The 18,300-nt window shown below is 34.2% G+C and overlaps 1 long non-coding RNA gene across 1 annotated transcript; it reads right to left on the reverse strand.

Moving 5' to 3' along the window:
* Positions 1-16,577: 16,577 nt before the first annotated feature.
* On the reverse strand, positions 16,578-16,995 carry LOC125178871. The gene is made up of 2 exons (XR_007157051.1): positions 16,900-16,995; positions 16,578-16,705 (listed from the first exon to the last, which is right to left on the reverse strand). It is a non-coding gene; the product is annotated as an uncharacterized LOC125178871 (long non-coding RNA).
* Positions 16,996-18,300: the final 1,305 nt, after the last annotated feature.

Below are 18,300 nucleotides of genomic sequence, written 5' to 3' on the forward strand. Positions count from 1 at the left end.
TAATTCAGTCTGAGATCCAAATAAATCTCTTGAGCTTCTGATGTAAATGAAATAAAAGTACTTTGGCTACAAGAGCATCAGTTAAAAAGAAAAGTTCAGGAACAGTGAATTACCCAAGGATTTAATAATACATTCATGTAAATTAGCCTCTCGAGCTTTGAATGAGAACTTTCTAATAAGTGATGCTAGTGCTCAAGCTGGTCAGATGATGAATGAAATTAAATCTGAGGAATTAAATTAATTAATTAAATCTGACGAATTAAATCATATATATTAATGTAAAGATTAAATCCGAAGAAGAACATATTGGATCGGAGAAGTCGATTCTAAAGTCGGAGTAATTGACACCAAAGTGAACCCATGGATTTGAAACTCGGACAAAGAAAATTGATTGAAGATAGCTACTCTGGAGTCGGCAGTAGAATAAAAATTTGTTAACGGGTTATTTGTGGACGGATGAATACAATTCAACGAAGATGGTTTCTCTAAAGTCGACTGATTATAATTACGGAAATTTTAGTATTAGTGAATTTACAGTCAGATAAAGACAATTCAGTGCTATTTTAATATAATATGAATGTAGGCGCATTAAAAAAAGTCATAACACAATAACTGCCAATAACTGAGAGCTTTGATGAATGACTATCTGAGAACGCTATAACAGCTCTTGAATGAACGGTATCTAATCTTTGGCTTGGTCCTACAATGCTTCAGGGTTCCGGAGAATACCATCGCGGCCAACGGCTCGAGCCGGCGGCAAAAGATAAATGATTGGCGCTGCCGGAGCTACAAGAGAAGCTTATCTGGGAACTTCATCAAGCTTCTCGCAAACGGACGGACCAAATCACGCGATGTTGATTGGCTGCAATACTGACCAATGAGCTATCACCGCCATCGAATACAACGTTGCATTGGAAAGAAGTTTCTTCAGAAATACATTCTTAAATGATTAATGAGCAACAATCATGGCGCAATGGAATAATGTACTATATTATCGCAACAGAAAGATCTCATCTGAATCACGAAGCTCCATGAAAGACAACGTGTATCACGATGCATGACAGAAAAATTTTGGCAAGTCCTACTAACATGATATGATAGTCATTCTATTACTAGGACAATGTTCTGTTCAAAAATCCATATCAAGGATACACAGCTCATAGTTATACACGTATTGGCTTATTTGCAAAACTTTATATTTAGTTTATAGATCAGTTTAACGGACGCGTATAAATTACGCTCACAAGTCTGCATGGGAAAATGAGATCCAATGACTTTCAACTGTTCTCTCGATTTCAACTCACGAGTAACTAAAGTGTTCGCCATTTCCTGAAATAAGCGATAGCCCGAGAGAAAAAAGTCATTATGTCATTAATTATGAAGGAAAATTCTTTTTCCCAGCCAATTTTTAAAAAAATTAAATCCCAGTCGAGCTGGGTACGGTCGAGAAATTTGTTGATGGAAAACGACAGCTTTCCTGTTCTCTGAGACCGGACGCTTTTGACCTAAAACTGGTTCAAAGAGATGAAGTTTATTATAAAATAGGGCTCTTCTAAATGTTTACTGTAATTCGATAGTTCATAGATCGCAAATTCTTCAATAAACTACTAGCAAAATTGAATTGTAAACACTGAACTCAAATGAATGAATGAAGAATGATCCACTCTGTATTCATTTATTTTCTTCGGTAACTAACGGGGATATAATTCTCTGAAGTTTTCCTTTCGCTGGACAATATCTAAAAGAGTTTCGATGCGACGTCAGCGACACTAAAAGTAATTAGTGGCACAAAACTCGTGAAAATGTCGAATTAAGAGTTTATTATTTATTTAAATTACTAATAATATTTTCAGAAAACAAGGAGAATCGCAAACTTGATATATATCAGCCTTTTCGGCGCATTTCCTCATTTATGGAAAAAATGCGCTATTGTGCTCGCCATGTCCGTCGGTCTGTCTGTCCGTCCGTCTGTCCGTCCGTGGCTTCACGTTTTCGTCGACGAGAAAATGCGCTCTCTGTCACTCATTGCATTGAGTAATGAGTTATATTTTTTGTGAAATGCCTCATCTATAATTTTTCCAAATTTTAAACAGAGCAGATTTCGTTGTCAAAATTTGTCCAATTCCTGAAAGGGCTCAAAATGAGGGCTAGAATTTCATGGTCCTAATCAATGAGGTATTAATGTGCACAACACAATTTCATCATATGAATACATTACAATAAATACTCATTCCATTTCGTGCATAATTTTGCTTCGTGACGAAAAGAGGAGATTAAGATCGTATTAAGCCTATAATCTAATCAGCAAAGTCTTTATTATAATAATAGTCATTAGAAGACTTTGAAGGCATAAGATAAATATTGACTGAACAATGTGCTCCTTGAGAGTCCTGCATTTAAGAAAATTAGTATTTTAAAAACAAATTCACTTGCTTAGGTTACCAATGCAGTCCCTCACTTAATTAATTTCTATCAATAATAACTAATCATTAATTATAGTGATAATAAACATAGAGGTTCGTGGCCCTAAGATAAGAGGAAACGTAAAGTATCGCACCCACGAGTTTTTGGATCGTTCGTTAAGCTAACACAGAAGCAGAAGAGAGTTTCCGCTTCTTCTTTGAGTAAATAAAGACCTCGTAAGGTATACTAAGCGATCTTATTATGAGGGTGGCAGAAAGTTGGCCTCAAGAAATGGCCTGGTCTTTTGGCTTGACGCCGAGCTAAACCATTTTCTAATTCTCTTTATATATTAGAGAGGGCCAACCATTGGCCATCGAATGGCCAACGATAATACTTCTTTAATTCTTATCACAAAACCAGGAGCAGGGGAGTCCTAACAGGAGCACGGGAGTCCTAAGATGAGTCTTGAAATGTTCTCATCACAATATGACATTAGCATATGAACCTGGCAAGTTAACATGCAAATGCTGCAAGTCACATCACTTCGCTTGCAAATGTGCGGACTGGAACCCAAGAAGTTCCTCAATACGGCGGCCCGACCAGCCCCTGGGAGCCTTTGGCTGCTTAGATATGAAAACATGAGCTTGATTATATCATGAAGACTGTATTAAAACCTTGTGTCTTAACTTCTTACTGGTTCAAGGATGATATGTTGTTAAAATACTTGTTAAAACTTTATTTTAACATTATTATTTAGCTATTTTTAGGGGGGGGTGGAGGGGTTGGCATGGTGATCGATGTGCCCCATCATGGGTTTATTTGTACGATTATTGCCATTTTTGTATCTAATTTTCTTTTATATTATTCATTGAAGACCGCATAACAGATGAAATTTGGGTGGTAGGGTCAACTGCAAGCAATGAACGCAAATAGCTACATTATTCTATTATAAACTAAATTTTAAAAGCTAAGAAAATTTCATGTTATTAAATTATACCTTGATTGAGTGCACCATTTCATTTCTTCAGCAAAATTCTGGTATATACTCGTTTACTAGGAATTTTTTTCTTTTCTTTCCATGGATAAGAAATTTTTGAAGAACTTCTGCGTTAAATCGAATTGTACTCTTCATTACTTGAAATGAAATCATTCTTAAGTCAAGCATTCATTTACAACGTATAATTACTTAAGAAATATTGGTGAATCACATTTTCAAACTTTTTGCGCGAAAAATAAAATTACTCAACAAATTAAAATTATTGTAAAGTTCTTCCATGCATTGAAATCCAAGGCGACCATGCGTACATTGGCGACGTAATTATATTACCAAAGATTTATTAATGATGTAAAAATCCACGAAACAATAATGTGAAAAATTGCTTTTATACTCAACAATATCGTTGAAATTTCGAGCGAGTAAGCAATCTACCGACCAATTATTATTCGTTCTGATTATTTTACTCCTATGAATTATAATGTTTAAATTGGCCACGGACGAATAATTAGTTCTAATATCTGGGCAACGTTCTGGACGAGATAAAAGTGCGTTCTACATGAACCGCAACGGGCCAGTCTCAACGTATCAAATGCTCTATAATGTTTTTCCTAGCAATATCAGTGCTGCTTCACTGCTCACTGGTATTCTCAATGATATGTCGAATGAACGCAGTAGTATTTTAGTATTAAGTGATACCGTTCTAGTATTAAGCAATGATATTGTTCTAGTATTAATAAAATATGGTACTAAACCTTCTATTATTTGTTAGCGGCTCATGATTGAACAATATATATTATTTTATCATTATCGCTAAACATGTATAAGTATCGTACATTCATTTAAAAGATTTTAAAATTAATTCAAAGTTACATTAAACTTATTTATTAAAATTTCCAGGTGCGGGCGAGTTTTGATTTGTCGAGGCAACAAAAATTCCTTATAAAAAATTGTAATTACTTTTTTCGCTTTCGCGCGAAGGGCAAATTATGTCATTCGATATGAATAATGAATTTGAATACTGATTTATTACATGTCATAAACAGTCCTAAAATTCCCACTTTATCTTTCTATGAAAACACCAAAAAATGTCGTTCAACACGTTTAAAAAGTTTTATCCATTGTTATTAAACCAAAATACGATTTCATTTTCAATTATAAGAACGTACAATTCCCGGTGCCATCAATTATTCCGCAAGCACGAAGAAATAATTTCATTCGATAAAGACAACGAGTTATGTCCAAATTATCGAATGTCCACGCGAATAAACTTTCAATTATTAACTGATGAACAATTCTCAGTTTCATCACACTTTCATCACGAGCGTCGAGCATTGCATCTTGACTTCATTACTTACCGGGACCTTTATACAGCCTCACAGGATCTTCCTTCAAGTCCTAAGTGCTTTAGACTTGGAAGGCCGTCTTTAATTTACTGGGTGCCTTTGCAATTTCCACAAAAAGATTGTGTATCCCTGAAACAAGAGACTTTTGAGACGCCGTGCAATCATTCGTTTTTTCAACTTTCTTCCAAGAAACTAATCTGCCAGGCTCTAACTAGAGAATTTTTAGTTGGTTTCATTTTTGTGATCAGATAATTCATGGTATTTGTGTTCGAAAATAAAACGCAAAGAATTTTTAGGAATTTCGCTCGCCTCTATAATAATTTGCTGAGCAGAGCAAAGATCTAAGGATAAGTCCATGCAGGGATAAGAAAATTTCTATGTTTACCAAGCTCTTGGGAGAGAAAAGTAGATGGACAATCGCGTATAGCAAACATTGTAACTGTAAAAAATACTGCGTGGATGAGCAGAAATTTGAACTAACCAAATACTGCTTAGTCTGCATACATATATTACATATAGGTATGTATGTAATGTATATATATATATATGTATGTAATGTATATATAAGTATGCAAGATATGTAAGTATAGATTTCTCGCATAAATGCTGAAGTCGCTTATTATAGTAATCTAGTAAATTTAAATCAGAACAAAGAAAAAATTAATTTATTTTTCCTATTTTGCAACAATTTATTCATTTTTCATCCCTGAATGAACGCCAGTCAAGTATGAATTATCATGCTCAAGTATATCCGCTGTCGACGAGAGTTCAATGGTCATTCCTTGATCGCGATTGCTTTTAATGAATTTTCTTCGCAATTTTGGCCCTTCTCACTCATTGCATTAGTTAAAATAATACCTCCATGAGCATCTTGCCATGTCATTGCGTTCTTTCGACGACTATATTTTCCTTATCTCTTGTGGCTTTAAAAATATTTTTCTCGAGTATTACCACGAGAAAAAATATTTCCTCGACATTTCTTATCGATTATTTCAGCTCAATTAAGTAATTTAATAATTAGAGTATTACTGGAAAAATTTTTTACATGATAATCGCTAATCGATATTTTTTGTCTATCAATGAGTTAATATTGCGTCTGAAGTACGTTAATAATGAAGGTAGCACGAATAGGATGACACCGATGTCCTTGAAGTATTCCATCTCTACCTGTTTTTGCTCAGGATTCTGCTCAATAAAACGTGTAGACTCAATTACTAACTTAGCGCAACCCCTTAGCACAGAAGTTCCTACGCGCGTTCTGTTCATATAGGCGTGAATGCCAAAGAACTTCTATAACTTCATCCGATTATCCCGGCCGAAGAATCTCCAACACGCGCGCTTCTATCCGATTATCGTCGGGAAAACTGAAGGGATTAGTTGGGTTACCCTTGATTGTCAGGAGCTCTTCGATCGTGCATGGCGTCGAGCCAAGCCCCACAGACGACTGGGCGCCTCTCGAGAGCAGTCGAACTTTCGAAATCTTCTTTATGACGTCACATATCAAAGCTGGTGCTATAGAAATGTCAAGAATCAGTGAAATTTCCATAGAATGATGAATCTAAACTAGTGGATTCTATACATCAGGCTTCGATAAAGCGTATGGAGGCTTCAACCTAATATATACCTTAATGATTCATAGAATTCAGTATTGGCCCAAGCAAAAGACTGAGATCGATTTCTAAATATATTTTTCGGGAATAAACAACATTCAATTTATTACCGGAAAACTTTCTAGAAAGGACATAGAATTCATTTTACATATCTTGAGCGAAAAAATGTAAACTGAAGAAATTAAATTAAAGTTGAAGTAATGTTCTCCCAGTAGAAGTCAAATTACCAGTTACCCAGTAGAAGTCACCACTAACAACTGAGAGGTGAAAAGAAGAGTTCAAAATTAGAGGAATAATACTAACCTGATATTTGCGGCGAATCGACGAAAACCCTTCAATTTTATTGTAATAATGAGATGAATCAATTTATAACATTCTAATATTCTGCAAGAATAGGAACATTTGTCTTAAAACTTTGAGCACATTTCAGACCCAATGCATTATTTATAGGTATTATTTACGCAATCCATAACTAGAGGCTAATGGCATGCAGCTACTGATCTTCTTCCAAGCACCACTTGATATTAACCAGCACTCGCACATAAAATACACGTGCGCACATCTAGTTATTAATGGACTTCATGAATACCTAAGCTTGACCAATGCTTCGGAGTCTGAAGCTTAGTTTGGACTTCAATTTAGAAATTTTTCGGAAATTTTCGGCGGTGAAATTGCACATCAGGCTGCAGGCTCCTACAATATTAAAAGATGGTAAAGTAAAGAACCGGAAAAAATTACTCACCATTTTTGCCAGCAGAAGCCTTCCGAAAATTGTAGGACATTATCTCGGGTGCCAGTAAATTCAAAACATAATTTGAAAAACTAATCTTATATTGATTCATTTTCATTTATTTACAGCGATTTTTGTGGATTCTAAGTAAATTTTAACAGTATACTGCCTGGGAAAAAGACGATTTGGATGTGGGGTTTAGGAAATGACTCGGTGGGTGAAGAGTTGACTTGGTAGCTTACTAATTCGATGACGACATAATTATTTATGCAAAAAAAGCAACATTGATGAAGTATATGACAAAACAAGTAACAATTAGGCTCTTCAAGAGAAATATAACGTCGGTTATTCTAGTAGTTTTCATAAATCAGTAAACTCTATAGTTTTCATAAATCAGTAAACTCATAAACTCATAAATTAGTAAACTCATTCAATTGTGAATTATATTAGAACACATAATTCTAATTAAAGATTAGTATGTGACTTCACGATACAGAGTAAATCTCCATTCAAGCTTTAATAATAAATTTTTATGATTTATCGTTTGTCTTCAACGATTATTTTTCCGTCTCTCAATAAGAGGATAATATCATGTTTTTAAGCAGTTCAGCCTAATTAGCTTCTAATGATGAGTTCAAAACCTGAGGAAAAAGATCGACTGGACTTGTAGCATAATCCCAAAAAGTCCTCAAACAATTTTCAAAACTATCGACACAGGTCATATGCTGGAACACTTGAAAATTTCAGCTACCTAGTCGTAAATTATATATTCGACCAATAAAATTATTAATTATGTTGTTTGATATTAATTGAAAAAATAAAATGCGTACTTTTTAAAACAATAGTTTGATAAAAATTTTCGTCAAAACAACTTGGAGAATTTCGAATTTTGTTCATCACATTTTAAACAACCATTGTTTTCTGATAATAATCTTTGGTAAATTATTTCTTGATGAAGAAATTTTTCTAAAAAATTCACGGAAAACTATTTTATTTCAATTATCTCGATAAATTTTGCAATGATTTTATGAAATTAATAAGGTAATTGAAAATTAGTTCATAAAGTAAAATTTAATCTTGATTTCCGTGATCACATTATTACACTTGTTCGTCTCTATTTCTTTATTTAGTAAGGAATAGAACGAAATTTCCTCCGAGAGATTATAAAGAGACTTGCTTAAATTTAATGAACATTCTGCGTTATTCCATCAGAGACAGTTTAATATTTAAACCCGTTGATATGGTTTATACGAATTAAAAATATGAAATAATGCTTGTTTTTCACGAGCCAAAATAAACTTGAAGGCACTAATGGCCTTATTCCCATGAATTTCCATCTCTCGTCAGTTCAATATTGTATTTATGACAGTTTTCATATATACCGAGTAATTAAAAGTTGACACTAATTAAGGCTCAAGGCACTGATCTTTACATCCTGCACTTATTCACTAATATTAGTGATAATATTCTAATAATATTCTCGTTCTAATATTACTAATAATATTCTCGTTCCCGCGATAAAATTCCCAATATTTTTTACACGCCTGAGTTTTGTTAATTTCTTGCAGCTTATTTAGCGGCCAATTCTAAAAATAATTTTCATTCATTACTCCCGAACGTTGGGGTACGTGGAGAAAAACTTTTTTCGACTGGCAGAAGAAAAAAACAAAAATTTTTTGTAAACGGGCTCGCAAGTTTGCGTTAAGGGGCAAGTAATAAGACCAGAACATCGCAAAGAGTTCAGTTGAGTGGAGTTTTTTTGCAGCTTGATTCAAGACTGCGTTTTTATAGTCGGAGGAAAGAACTCATGAGTGTTTCGTCGTGTGTGTTGGAGGAAAAGTTTAGTGCAGCAAGTTATTAATTTACTGAGACTTATGGTGATAACAAGTGATTTATTGACACTGTTATAGTGACCGCAAGTAATTTATTGACACTGTTATAATGACAGCAAGTATTTTACTGACACTGTGAGTGTGACAGCAAGTAATTGACTGACCTTGCTATAGTAACAGCAAGTAATTTACTGGCACTGTGTTAATGACAGCAGGTAATTTACTGACACTGTCAATGGGACAACAGGTAATTTACTGATATTGTTACAGTGACAGCAAGTAATTCATTGACACTGTTATAGTGACAGCAAGTAATATGCTAGCACTATCACACATCGATAATTTCATTTACCTCTCAATTAAGTTATCGATTTTTCTGCCTTCTTCATCAGCTAATAAGGTTGTGCTCAATAAAAGAAATTAATTTATTGCTACATAGAGAATAATGTAATTCCCACAAATAGCAAACATGCGGAACCAAGTTTGGTTTCACTATTGAGAAGCGAGTCTACAATCAGGTGTGGCTAAATCTTCTGTCATTTAGAGGAATTGTAAATTATTCATTCATAATTTAACGAGGACACTCAAGGATATGTGTACTCTGAAACAATATAATAAATTTTCAAATAATTGAGTCTAAGTTCACCTGCTACGTCAGAATAATAATCGTATTAAAATAATCTATATTATCATCAAGTAAAAGCATATACAAATGAGTTTTCATTTCAATCGTAAGAGCGCAAATAAATCGAGGAAATGAAAATTACGAGTTATTCGTAGTAATATTTTCACACAGATTTTCACAAGAAATCAGCGTTGGATACGGATTATTTCCATCAATTCTTCATACACGTGACTTATTACTGCTATTTTTATTGATGAAGGAACTAGTCATGTTGAGGCATTCGAGCTATGAAGTTAAATTTGGAAACCATTCAATTTACAATAAATCTGATGTGCATGAATTTCAATTTAAAAATTAAAACTGAAACTTCCATGGGTTCAAAACAATTTTTAATCTCCAAATATAACCAGAAGGCACTAAACAATAACCATACAACCATGCAAGCTTAATGAAACTTTAAATCGGAATAATCAATGAACCGATAAAAAACCTCAGATGCTCGTCCTCCTTTAACTGAATATTAAACATGCAAAAAATTATCGATCTGGGCCAAATTTTGTTCAAGAAATAGTGAAAACTATAATTTAGTAATTAATATTTCTTTGGTGAGGGAAATATTCCTATGCGAAGATCCTTGAAAACTTTCATTTGCGATAAGAAAGTTTCACCGGTGTACATGTTCATTTGCGAAGACCAGTTTCCGGGACCGAAGAACGGCTTCACGTAGACGGCAAACTTCATTCATATGCCGGTCACATTTACACGTCGTCTGCCGGACATAAGTCTGTGTCGTATCAGATATAAAGATTTTTACAACCCAAGCTTCCGGCAGAATATAGAAAACTGAATTTTTTTGGTTCTGCTTGCCGTATTTAAACTAGACCCTGAAGTTTACATTAGAATGTGACGGGAACTATTTTCATGTTTGATTAATTTCATTTATTAGTTCGTATCCAAATAAAAGATGTATTTAAGTAAAAATATACTCGATCTGGCTAAAAGAACGTAATTAATTAAATCGTCATTGGAAATGTATGGTCAACTTTTCCAAGATATTAACGCATACAATGGCAATAGGATATAGGATAATGGAAATCTTTAAATTATATTATCAATTCTTAGTATCTACATCTCGAAACATTGAAACCGCTGAATGCAGGCTTTGCGCTTTTAAAAATGTAGCTCTATACATTAAATCGTGAAAACTAACTTTATCTTTCTTTAACGTTCAACCTTTAACTACTTATTGCCAGATCTACCACCTTATGCTTAACAAAACAGACTTCACACGTTCATGTCACCGGCATCCTGCAGCACTGAGCATGCGAGCTTGCCACGGGTTGTTGATTCGGGCCGCAGAATCTCGCATCACCGAACATTTTACGACTTACGCACGGAGAATTTACGGGGCTCTCTAGAGTCAGGGCTGCGTTTACTGCTTGGTGTCAATGCGTAGTAAATTGCTATCACTCAAGCTCGCTGCAATACATGCAAGTCATCCTAAAGATCGTCTTTCATAGCCGGCCAGACGGGAAACCAGGCGCACTGCGTTACTTCTGTGTGGGTAAAACTTTAAATGGAGCTGATATAAGCAGTGTAGATGATGCGCAACGCAGCTGGCCTGATTTTTACAGTTACCCAATTGAGGAAAAAATGTTATATTTGTAAAGTAATTCTCGATTATAGTCGAGGTTTGTGCTGCATCAAACGTTGAAAATAACTGAATGAACGGTCGTCACATTTTTTTACCAATTCATAATTTTATTTACTTTCTTTCTGATTTCTTATCATGAAACTGTGACGAAATTTTTTTGTAAGAATGCATGTATGCCCGTGGAATATGAGTGAATAATTCAGTATGAATGTATGTATACCCATAAAATATGAGTGAACAATTATTATTATTATTATTATTATTATTATTATTATTATTATTATTATAAGTATTATTATTATAAGCCCATCGTAATATAAGGAAGCAATTCAGCTTGAATGATATAGATTGAATGCCGCATTGAACCATATGTATACACATGAGATAATGAGAGAAAAATACAGAATAGATTTATGAATGCTCATTGTACTATGATGACATTTTTGGCTTGAATGCATTTATAAATATGACGTTATGAGAATAATCTACGGCATGACTACATGAATGCCCACTGAGCTTCAAATCCCTGCCACTTGTAATGATCACTTCCAGAAAAGCCACATGCCACAAAAAAGCCACATGCCAGTGTCGATGATGGCACGTGCAGAGCTTGTGTGGCCTTTATGAGGCCAAACGAGCTTCCTATAGCGCTAGCGAGTCTCGTTTAGCGGCCTCGCCAGGATCAACCAATAATTCGATAAGGACTTTTATTCGACCAAATGCAATCCCACCAGAAGTGAGCATTGCTTTAGGGCTGAAGATTGTTCTGGACTCGAGATTGATTCTCGCATTTAGAGTACAAAAAATACGAAAAACAGGGCCCATAGGCTGGTAATGTATGGAATTAGGCCAGTTTAACAAATAAAGTGACTTTTGTTCTAAATTAAAAGTTTTTATTTGACAGTACCGGCTCAATTTATAGGTTCTAGGCTAAAATCTGCAATTTGAGAGCGCTAAAGCCAAAAATAATTTTATTCTAGAGCAAAGTGGAGTTATATTCATCGTTGTTTCTGCCGCTTAGGTTTATGAATAGAATTTAAATGTGTTGATATGAGGATGGTTCTCTCCTTGCGAATTTCAGGGAGGGTCCAATGCATTTATTTCTCGCTTGCGCATCTTGATTGTCGCCACAGGCGTCAATGATTATCCTCTTGATGGTCTATTGCTATGATCCGCTAGACGATCTAGCCTGATGATCTTCTTGATAATCTAGCCTGATGATCTTCTTGAATGATCTAGCCTGATGATCTTCTTGACGATCTAGCCAAATGATCTTCTTGATGATCTATCCTGATGTTCATCTTGATGATCTAGCCTGATGATCTTCTTGGCGATCTAGCAAAATGATCTTCTTGATGATCTAGCCCGATGACCTTCTTGATGATCTAGCCTGATGATCTTCTTGATGATCTATTCTGACTATACATCTTGATGATCTATCATGGTGGTCCGCTTGATGATACTTTGGATGATCTTCTTGAAGATTCTTCTTTCCGTTAAGTGCGGCTGTTAAGTGTTGAGTAACAACTATACAACTTATCAGAGGATACGAAATAAATGATTTAGAGCAATAGTTCCATTTATTGTTTGAAATAATTTACGTAAATTTTGTTTTTAAATTAATTTTAAAACACATTCAAAATTCTTTCGATGCTTTCTCATGTATTGTATAAAAAGTAAAAATTTTATAAAATATGATTACGTAAATTATTTTGAACTCAAATGTGAAAATACTGGGAACGTAAAATTAATGGTCAAATTAAGCAATTCGAATTGATGTTTCCCCGACGTCTTAACTCCTTGAAATTCAAACGCACTTTTTCGCGGTGCGGCTCCAGGAGCAATTGAGTTTTGGAGAAATTCGAATTTCAAATCCCGATCGTGTCGTTCCTTTACTCGCAATCTGAATGGCAGCAATACACGAGCATCGCACCAATCAAGATCACGATCAGCATTTCAATTCTAAGTAATATCTCCCCTTGTAGAATCAATCAGAATTTGATAGTTGTAGAATTCCATTCTGTTGCGTCTTCAAGGCACCCTCTCCAAATCTAATTAAGAAAAACCTTGTAATGCTTTTAGCTTCATGTCCATAAACAAAGACTACTTTACAAATGGTCAAAATTGATATTCTGTCATGAATAATGGTTAAGAGAATCCATAGGAAAGTCCTAAGCAAAACGAAAAATATTCCGCGTACATCTGTTTCGTGATGATGCAGCAAAGATAACAGTTTTGTCTTTATGAAGTAAATAACAACTTTTTGCTATAAGTCTCAATGTAGTCTAATTGAGTATGTATTTATTATTCTAGGCTATTATTCAATTTCAAATATTCAATTCTGAACAATTTCCTTCGTCAGTAATACTTTAATCTTCGTACATGAACGACAAGTCACACACTGTGTTTTTACAACCGGATTTCGTATTAATTTATTGTCTTCGAAGGGGAGATATTCTCATACTCGATTGAATAATTAATCTTGACATCTCGTAAAAGTTTCTTTGTAATTACATGCTTTTGATCCTGAAAAAGTTACGCGGTCTTAAAACAAGTCTTTAACAGTAAGGGAAAAAATATATTCTTATTCAACAAAAAATCTAGTTATTTTCACGCGACGCGGTATGTATTTGTTGTGCAGGTTATATTGAGGGCCTTATTTCCAAGGTCTAGCACGTGTAAACAGGTATCCTTTTTATCTGGATTTATTGCTTGTAGGTGACCGGCCGACCTGAGGCCTGTAAAAATAATGCGCACCAAGTCCGCCTCAAAGCTGAGGATCATTTACAAATCTCCAAGTAAAATCGCTTTCTGGAAGCAGTGGCGTGTTATAATAAAAAATGTAACTCAGTACTCACTGCAGTGAGTGACAGAGAGCGCATTTTCTCGTCAACGAAAACGTGAAGTCACGGACGGACAGACGGACAGACGGACGGACGGATAGACGGACATAGCGAGCACAATAGTGCCTTTCTTCCATATATGAGAAAATGCGCTAAAAAGGGCACGTAATATATGTTAAAAAATTTGGGACATATAATTACTGTGCATTTCATGAATGTCGGTCATTGATAATTCGATAAATATTTGTGTTGAAATTCATATAATCATAACTTTGCAAGCTGCGAATATCCCGCAATGTTTGAAAAATCCTCCTAATTTATCCTCAGATATTCTCTTTATTTCGCCTGACACTAAAATAAATTCAGTTTCATTGTCATCCAATTAAAGCTTTGATCGTTTGAGATTCTCTTATTTAACTGCAGGTGAAGTACGTGAATAAAATCTTACTTATAAAAATAAGAAAACCATTTACCTGTATTACACACATCAAAAAATTTCTCATTTATATTTTTTCATTCATTAACGGATCGAAAAATGTACAGGACAGATTATATTTATTTTCCGATTCCAAACAAATTTTGTAATTCACATTTAATTATAAACAAGAAATTTTCTTTCTGGATTCAATATGTATCATACTATTCCGACAGTAAAACCTTCAGGTATTAGGATAACCACAGTTCCGGCAGCAAATTTCCTTTTTATTTACTAAAAAATGTATCTGCAAGAACAAATATAAATATATTAACCCTATAAAATTCAAAGTATGCCCATAATATTCAAATATATATTGAATAATCATCAGAACTACTAACAAGTTATAAGAAGGCATAAGTTAACGCACCGAAATATTGTGGGCAGTTTTAACGCGGGCTACGAGCAACTGTGCAAGCATGGAACTATTTGATTATTTGCGTCGATTATCTTTACATTCTAAAGGTCAAATAAGCAAGTGAACCATAGGAGCGCATAAGAAATAGACTATTAAAAATATGCCAGCGAAAGGTCCGTTAAAATACTTACACTGACTATGATCAAATTTTAAACAAATTCATTGTTGTCATTAAATATTGACGAAATTTTTCCACTAAATTTTTCATTAATGATAATGCATCATAATTTACTAAGAGGTAGATCAAGCATTACCCAAAATATATCATGTTTCGTTTGTTCAAGATTACTTTCAATATCAAACATATATTGTTCGGTAAGATATATGGATCACCCTCGGATGATCAACAGACGGTTTTGCTGCTATCACAACAATTTTGAAAAATCTTGAGAAATAATGCTTGACACAATAATATTGTTGCAAACACAAATTGTTGCAAACAAGCAACAATTTCATCTGAGAATTTGAAATTCAAACGATATACGAATTCTGTAAATTTACTGATAGGATAATTTTATTTATTCAAAAATTGGAAATTGGAATTTTCACTAGAAATTTAATTTAATTAGCTAGTAATTTAATTAGTCAGACCTGACTGGCGAAGGCAAGCCTTTGGGAAAAATTGTGACGGCATTTTTTCGTGGATGCTCCTCTCATCCACGATACAAAAAGTAAGCGTTAAAGCTTAGCCACTAAATAACAGAACTGCATAATATAACGCATATATTATATGGTACAACAGAGGATCAAATTTAACTCAGTGGGCCATAACACCGTCCGTTGAGCCAGGCGTAAATAACGCTCATGAAAGGCAAATAGCTCGAGCAGAGAGCGCCTGCCACTAACAATTAAATTGTCCCAATGGCATGCCATAGATCATGAGCAACTGTGTACAGAGATACACTAAGACACACGGGTTCATTGCTGAGTACCAACAAATTTGAAAAACTATGTTCAATCGCAGCATGAGAAATAGGAATTTATTTTAAGCTAAGCGTTTAATTTAGTTGCTCTGATCAATTAAAAAAAACGTTAACACGCTTTTTAATTTTACGATGACCGCCGATTTTCAGTTGCACAATCATGCCAGTAAAATAAAGCAATAAGACATTTTAAACTTGAAAACTTAAAAATACATTTTCCTTGACATCCCTCGCTCAACTCAGTTAAGCTGTATAGCAATGTGAGATGTTGCAATTATAGCACTGAACTTTGCATCTTGCTGGAAAATATAACATATTTTTCAATGTCAGGAAAATGGGACATGAAATTAAGCGCAATGCATTGTACGTACAGATTAATACCAAGAACATAAACATGAAAAGTCTCGCTGGCTTTTTAAAAGAGAATATTTTAATTAACTTGGTTTGTTAATGAAAGCCCGCGTAAAAAAATAAGTGATGTTTACAAACGCACTCGAGTAATCCCACAAACAGCACGTGTGAACACATAACATTCATGGAGATGCTTCTGCTAATTTCTTTATTAATATTTATTTTCGTAAATGTGAACGATGCATTTAATATTTTCAATATATAGAGCTTGTTCTTGTTTGAGAGGCATTTTGAGAAAGGGTCCATGATGCAAACGGCAAATAAAAATTACAATGTACGAAAATATGTTCAGAAACATTTCAGAAAAATAACGACAGTGCTGGGGTCACCCAGGTTCGTCCAGCCGTACTTATAGTACTTTAACGTGGACCCCAACAAAGGCTTGCAATAAAAGACACTTCCGAAACCACTCTCTTGAAATCTGTAGTTTCAAAAACTCTCCTAATGGAAAAAGAACAAAGAATAAATAACCTAAACTAACAAATAAACGTACAAAAGACAAAGTATGAACAAACCTTCTCATGAATAATCTAATCTAATCTAACTTTACAGAATATAACAGAATAAAGAACATCTCGGAATAATCACAAAATGTAAAACACATGAACAAACAAATAAATAAAGTTAAAACACACCTTGACACTGTGGGTTCACATGCGGGACTGACCAGGACGGACTAAAGCCTACAAATCTAACTTCCGCATTTCTAAACTGAAAATTAAAATTACAAAAATACAAAATTATAACATACTAAATTCTAATTCCCTAACAACAGTTAATATCCAAGCTGAAATAAAATTTTAAGAATTCAAAAGTATAAAATTAAGATTGGTTGGTTCGACGTCGAGAAAACAAGATATCTGGACAGAAAACGGAAAAGTCTGTAAAATCATAACCAAATTAAATCATTTTTGAAATAATAATTGATATCTCGACAGTTCTTTCTGTCTATCAAATTAACTTCTCTCCTTGAGACAGCCGCGCCCGCCATCGTCAGCAAACAGAACTGAAGTTCATCATTAATCTAGTTAACAACGTTTTAATGTGAATCCATTGATTATTAAATGATCTAATATGGCTGCAGAAGAGTAGTGATTATGCAATCTTTCATATATTCACACTGGATAAAGTTCAACATTCGTTCTCACGCCTATTTTTGATCTCCAAAAGTTACGTATTGTGTAAGTAACGGTCAAATAGAAATGAATTCAGACTTCGGAATCTCTTTAGATTGTATACCTCTCTTTAGAAAATTGTATACCATCTATTAAACAATTTTTCATCAAATAAATAGTTTCATACATAAATGTGAGTCAAAAGACCAAGAATCACGCTAACTGGTTCACTGCGATTAATTTTTAAATTTTTGAATGTCCAGCTCCTGTTGGTGGGACTCAGTCCCGTCTGGAATGTCTTTCTCCTTCTTGTCTCGGTTCGTCTATCGCTTTGACAAACTGAAACATGATTGGCTCTAGAAAGACAGGGGCACTAGATCGAGTGATCGACAAGGAAAAATGACATCAATGGAAACTTGGATTGCAATCCTATCTGATGTATAAAAAAACGTAAGGTGATTTTTCTACGAAATTATCGTGCTGCTCCAAAACGCTTACCATTGAACCTGAACACCGAGAAAAATCTAGAAACTCATCTCCAAGACTTGATTAATCATCTTTCATTAAAAGATTTTATTCTGTTAAAATTTTAGACAATTTTGCCTGCGATGAAAACAGATCCTGACACCTAATGCAATTTCACACTAATTTTTGGAGGTATCTGGTTCTTTCGTGTGAGAAAATAGTCCAGGATTCTTGATAAAATAAAAGAATGTTGATGGACTGAAACAGAAACTAATTAAATTTTATTTTGGTAGTTATTTATGCGACCTTTAGTGCAGATTTCCTTAGCTTTTTAATTTACTTGTTAAAGGTTGTAATTGAATTTTCGAGAGCGCTGGCTCAAGCATTTTGATTCTAAAATTTATTGTTAAAATTGGCTGTAAAATTTACGAGCTTTGTAATCTATTTATAAGCGTT

This window comes from Hyalella azteca, unplaced genomic scaffold (genome assembly GCF_000764305.2).
Source record: "Hyalella azteca isolate HAZT.00-mixed unplaced genomic scaffold, Hazt_2.0.2 contig13393, whole genome shotgun sequence".
NCBI classification, from domain to species: domain Eukaryota; kingdom Metazoa; phylum Arthropoda; class Malacostraca; order Amphipoda; family Hyalellidae; genus Hyalella; species Hyalella azteca.